A 6,653-nucleotide genomic window follows, 5' to 3' on the forward strand; every position below is an offset into this window, starting at 1 on the left:
CTTGATGCGATTCTGAGTGTCGAGCAAGAATGGACATGTTTGTAATCATTTATTTTGCACACGCGTGAGCAATGCTAATCGCTCTCAGTGGTGATACAACATTCTAAGTCTGTTTCTAATAAAATGTTAACCAATCGTCGCGTGTGCGCTGTCTTGTGACACTTTCTTTTTACAGCAGACGTGTGGCAGCACACAAGCAACGTAATATCTGTTATAAAAATTTAATGCACGGAAAAAAGTTATTTCTCGAAATCGTAAATTGTGCCCATGAATTTAAAAACCACGAAGGAATACATTTACGCTTAAAGTGCAAATGCACCATACTCATGAATAAATTCCTTCATGGTTCTCAAAGTCATGAACACAATTCATGATTATGGAAATTGATATTTTCTGTATGGAGACACTTAACAATTCGTTTGTTGTGTACTATCTTGTGACAACGACCATTTAGTACTTTTTGAGAAAATCGTTTTTTAAAGTTTGATGGTAAGTTATTTCTTAACTATGAATGATAGAGTCAAAGTTTTTGAAGTTATCGGTTCGTATACTGTCGCAGGCTCAACTCGAGGGAAAGCATGGAGTCCTAAGATACGCGTGCACCTTGATTTATTTTAAATGTTTAGACAGAGCTGAATGATTTTTCTCCAAAGTGTACATGAAGAATTAGTGCTGTTCACATATTGCACGCATTTTGGCTTGTATTAGGGACCTACATAGGGAAATAAAATGTTCTGGGAGAAATTTCTAACACCCAAAGTCATTCAAATTTAAGGTTGAAAAAATTGTAGTTTATCTTTGGTGTTGGCACTTTTCTTGTACCGAAGAAGCACAAACATAATGAAAACTACCAGATTATTATCAACAACAGTTTTACAATACTTGTAATTGTTATAAGTCTCATTTTGTTTGCCAAAATTATTTTAAATTGATTCCAACCTTGTTCTTGCATGATCTTGTTGCTCGATTGGAACCCCGATTTGAATGTTCGATTGGAACCCTGAGAGTGACATTTTGCCTCTCCACATAGGCTCTCTAGCTTGTATGCTACAGCGACAAACCGCCCTAATTTTCCATACATTTTTTTTGTTGAGAAAAACAATACATTTCTGAATCTACAAACAGAGGAGGAAAAAACGTAGGGATTCTCCGCTAACGTTTCTATATGTTTAGGCAATGCATCGTTAAAAACCACAATGCTAAGAAATTTTGGTGCTCCGGGACCCTATGGTATGGGACATTAGGGTGTAATATGGTTGTATGAAAAAAAATTGTCCAAATCTAATGAGCAACTTTTCAGTTCCTTTTGCGATCCTAAACAACTCCCCAAAGTTTGGGAACGATTGGTTTAGTCCTCACTTTGCGCAAAGCGATTTAATTTTCCATATAAATTTGTATGGGAAAAACCATTTTTTTGTATTTTGATATTTATAAAATCCACGTTTCACGCTGTACTATTCATATTTAGACGCTCTGGAAGGTTCACTACAACTTTTCCGAAGAGAGTATGGTGCTAACTTGCTCCTGAAAAAAGATACAGCGTCCTCAAAACTCGTCTAAAACGTGATTTTCGAGCAAAAACACGTTTTAGACGAGTTTTGCACACCAAAGCATCCGAATATGAATTCGGTTTTAGTACAGCGTGAAACGTGGATTTTATAAATATCAAAATCCAAAAATGGTTTCTCCCATACAAATTTATATGGAGAATTGAATCGCCTTGCCGCAAGTGAGGACTTAACCGATCGATCCCAAACTTTGGGGATATATTTAGGACCCTAAAAGGAACTGACAAATTGCTGTGCTCGCTAAATTTGGACAACTTATTTTTTCCATACAACTTTATTACACCCTAATGGGACATTGTTTTTCCACAAATGCCCTGGTTATAGAGCCACAACTTGCTTACTAATGTATTTCGAATATAACTTAAAATTAAAGTTTGAACCAAACTAGGTCTACGAAACATGCCATCCATGAAAAATATGATAAATTCTAAAAGCGTTCGGTCAATAAAAAAGCTTTTTTTCGCCAATGCTGACAAAGAATGGCATTGCATTATCCAAACACTAATGTACCATTCCCATCCGTGCACAAAGGCAAGGATCAAGAGCGTGATCCGTTTCATTCAATTTGAAAAATTGCAATTTTATTGATATTCCCAATTTTCCAAGGCTCAGACATTACCGAGAGGGGAGGGCTCTTTGCGTTGAAAGAGAAAAGCCCAAAGGGAAGGAATGAATGGGAAAAGTTCTTTTAAAAAAATCGGCATCACCTTGGCAATTAATTTCTCATGCCCGCTTAAAGTTCCTTTTATTATGGATCCCTGAAGGTTACCAAGGCTCAACACCATTCAAGTTGTCAGCGAGTCCTTTTTTTTTGCTGCGCACAGTTTGACGAGCAGCACAGAAATGCATTCTGCGATGCAGTTTCGGGGATTTTCTTTTTTCCTCTACCCACCCTGGTTTGCCAGTAGTGCCAATTGCCAATCTAGGCTTCCCATTCTGTTGCAATGAATAATATAGTTTTCGAGGCAGCAAACAAAAAAGGTATTAGCATCCTAATCTTGTGTGAATGATATCGTACAGATGGATGGAGGATTTTTCTTCGCAGTTTTTTCACTCACTTCGATTTGGCATGGAAAAAAAGGAAATGATTCACACTTACCTTAAAGTGAAGTAACTTTAGAACATATTATATATATATATATATATATATATATATATATACAGCAATTCCATTTCAAAAGAACCTAAACCGAAAAAAAAGTTCTCCGATCGGGCTCAAATTTTTTCTGGGGGTTCCTTGGCCAAAATAATTAGACCCGTATTTTTTTGTTTGGCCATTAGGGTGACCTACATCGCGCTAGGGTGGTTCGAAAAATGACAATTTTCGTCATTTTTCGCAAAAACCTCTTTTTTCAAAAAATCATATCTCAGCGCCATTTCATCCGATTTCAGCTGTCTTAGACGCAAAAGAAAGATGATGAGTTTGGCTATTTGGGAAAAATAGTAAGAAGTTTCAAAAATCTAGCTTAACATTTAAAAAAGTCGCATGAAAACTTAAAATGGCGTTTTGACCGTGTCTGGACCAAAGAGTCTATGTCTGAAAATATTTTTATCGGATTCCTTGGAAAATTTCACATAAAATATCAAAAAATTGGCGATGTCGAACCGTACGTTTCGGAGATATGATTTTTTGAAAATAAAAACTGGGTTTTTCGACGCGCCACGCGCAAAAATTGGAAAATGACGAAATTGGCAAAATCAACTTTTTCCACTAAAACTGCGATAACTTTAAAATTTCAGCGATGACCTATAGATGTTTGGGTACCAAAATTTTCGTATTTGAAAGACGCAACTTTTGGTACCATAACATCTATAGGTCATCGCTGAAATTTTAAGTTATCGCAGTTTTAGTGGAAAAGTTGATTTTTGCCGATTTCGTCATTTTCCGTTTTTGCGCGTGGCTCAAAAACCCCATTTTTATTTTCAAAAATCATCTCCAAACGTATTCGACATCGCCAATTTTAGATATGTTATGTGAAATTTTCCAAGAATCCGATAAAATATTTTCAGACATAGGCTATTTGGTCAGACACGGTGAACGCCATTTTAAGTTTTCATGCGACTTTTAAATGTTAAGCTAGATTTTGAAACTTCTTACTATTTTTCCCAAATAGCCAAACTCATCATCTTTCTTTGCGTCTAAGACAAATCGGATGAAATGGCGCTGAGATATGATTTTTGAAAAGAGGTTTTGCGAAAATGACGAAAATGTCATTTTCGAACCACCTAGCGCGATGTAGGTAACAAAAAAATACGGGTCTAAGCCAAAGCTTTTTTTTCGGTTTAGGTTCTTTAATGGAATTGCTGTATATATATATATATATATATACAGCAATTCCATTTGAAAAGAGCCTAAACCAAAAAAGTTCTCCGATCGGGCTCAAAATTTTTCTGGGGTTCCTTGGCCAAAATAATTAGACCCGTATTTTTGTTTGGCCATTAGGGTGGCCTACATCGTGCTAGGGTGGTTCAAAAATGGCAATTTTCGTCATTTTTCGCAAAAACCACTTTTTCTAAAATCATATCTCCGCGCCATTTCATCCGATTTTAGCTGTCTTAGACGCAAAGAAAGGTGATGAGTTTGGCTATTTGGGAAAAATAGTAAAAGTTCCAAAAATCTAGCTTAACTATTGAAAAAGTCGTATGAAAACTTAAAATGGCGTTTTGACCGTGTCTGGACCAAAGAGCCTATGTCTGAAAATATTTTTATCGGATTCCTCGGAAAATTTCACATAACATATCAAAAAATTGGCGATGTCGAACCGTACGTTTTGGAGATACGATTTTTTGAAAATAAAAACTGCGTTTTTCGACGCGCCACGCGCAAAAACGGGAAAATGACGAAATCGGCAAAAAATCAACTTTTTTCACTAAAACTGCGATAACTTTAAAATTTCAGCGATGACCTATACATGTCTGGGTACCAAAATTTTCGTAATTGAGAGACGCAACTTTTGGTACCATAACATCTATAGGTCATCGCTGAAATTTAAAGTTATCGCAGTTTTAGTGGAAAAAGTTGATTTTGCCGATTTCGTCATTTTCCGTTTTTGCGCGTGGCGCGTCGAAAACGCAGTTTTTTCAAAATCATATCTCGAAACGTACGGTTCGACATCGCCAATTTTTGATATGTTATGTGAAATTTTCCGAGGAATCCGATAAAAATATTTTCGAACATAGGCTCTTTGGTCCAGACACGGTCAAAACGCCATTTTAAGTTTTCATACGACTTTTCAATAGTTAAGCTAGATTTTTGGAACTTTACTATTTTTCCCAAATAGCCAAACTCATCACCTTTCTTTTGCGTCTAAGACAGCTAAAATCGGATGAAATGGCGCGGAGATATGATTTTTAGAAAAAAGTGGTTTTTGCGAAAAATGACGAAAATTGCCATTTTTTGAACCACCCTAGCACGATGTAGGCCACCCTAATGGCCAAACAAATATATATATATATATATATATATTAGGGTGGGTACGTTTTTCAAAAAGTTCTCGGATCAAGTTTTAGTATGGTTCCCCTTGTAGGGCATGCCCATAGGGACTTTCATGCCAAATATCAGCTCATTTGGTTGTAAACTGGCTGCGCGCATCAGGGTTAAAGTTTACATGGGAATTACTATGGGAAATTGGAACTTTTTGTTCAAACGCTCCTACAGGTCTGGGAAAATCACGCGCCAACTTCTGGTATGGTCAGGCCTATGGGGAATGGTAGCTGCCTGACATATGGCGTCGCGGTGTTCATCAAACTTTCATAGCATGCTAAGGATAATTTGATGCTTTTTGAGGCAAAACCGTTGATTCCGGAGACATCGGATTGTTTGTCGATGCGCCAGGTCTAGGGACAACGAAACCATATGCTCTCTTCGGGAAAAGTGTTCTCCAGACCATTCCCCATAGGCCTGACCATACCAGAAGTTGGCGCGTGATTTTCCCAGACCTGTAGGAGCGTTTGAACAAAAAGTTCCAATTTCCCATAGTAATTCCCATGTAAACTTTAACCCTGATGCGCGCAGCCAGTTTACAATCAAATGAGCTGATATTTGGCATGAAAGTCTCTATGGGCATGTCCTACAAGGGGAACCATACTAAAACTTGATCCGAGAACTTTTTGAAAAACGTACCCACCCTAATATATATATACAGCAATTCCCCACGAAAACAGCATGGAAAAAAACAAAAGTGCTCGGATCGGGCTCAAAATTTTTCTGGGGGTTCCCTGGCAGAAATAATTAGACCCGTATTTTTTTGTTTGGCCATTACGGTGACCTACGCCGTGTTAGGGTGGTATGAAATATGGCCATTTTCGTCGATTTTCGCAAAAAAAACTTTTTTCGAAAAATCATAACTCCTCGCCATTTTAACCGATTTCAATTGTCTTATACGCAAATGAAAGGTGATAAGTCGGCCTTTTAAAGAAAAATAGTAAGAAGTTTCAAAAATCCAGCCTAACTTATGAAAAGGGCGTATGAAACTTTAAAATGCCGTTTTAACGGTGTCTGGACCAAAGAGCTTATGTCTGGAAATATTTTTATTGGATTCCCCGGACATTTTTACATAAGATACTAAAAAATGGGAGGAGTTCATTAACAGGATTCCGAGATATGATTTTTTGAAAATAAAATCCGTGTTTTTTGACGCGCCGCGCGCAACAACCGGAGAATGACGAAATTGGCAAAAAAAAAAAAACAACTTTTTTCACTAAAACTGCGATAACTTTAAAATTTCAGCGAAGACCTATAGATGTTTGGGTACCAAAATTTTCGTAATTAAAAGACTGTTAATGAACTCCTCTCATTTTTTAGTATATTATGTAAAAATATCCGGGGAATCCAATAAAAATATTTCCAGACATAGGCTCTTTGGTCCAGACACCGTCAATACGGCATTTTAAAGTTTCATACGCCCTTTTCATATGTTAGGCTAGATTTTTGAAACTTATTACCATTTTTCTTTGAAAGGCCGACTTATCACCTTTCATTTGCGTATAAGACAATTGAAATCGGTTAAAATGGCGAGGAGTTATGATTTTTCGAAAAAAGTGGTTTTTGCGAAAATCGACGAAAATGGCCATTTTTCAGACCAC

This window comes from Culex quinquefasciatus, chromosome 1, assembly GCF_015732765.1.
Source record: "Culex quinquefasciatus strain JHB chromosome 1, VPISU_Cqui_1.0_pri_paternal, whole genome shotgun sequence".
In the NCBI taxonomy this organism is placed as follows: Eukaryota; Metazoa; Arthropoda; class Insecta; order Diptera; family Culicidae; genus Culex; species Culex quinquefasciatus.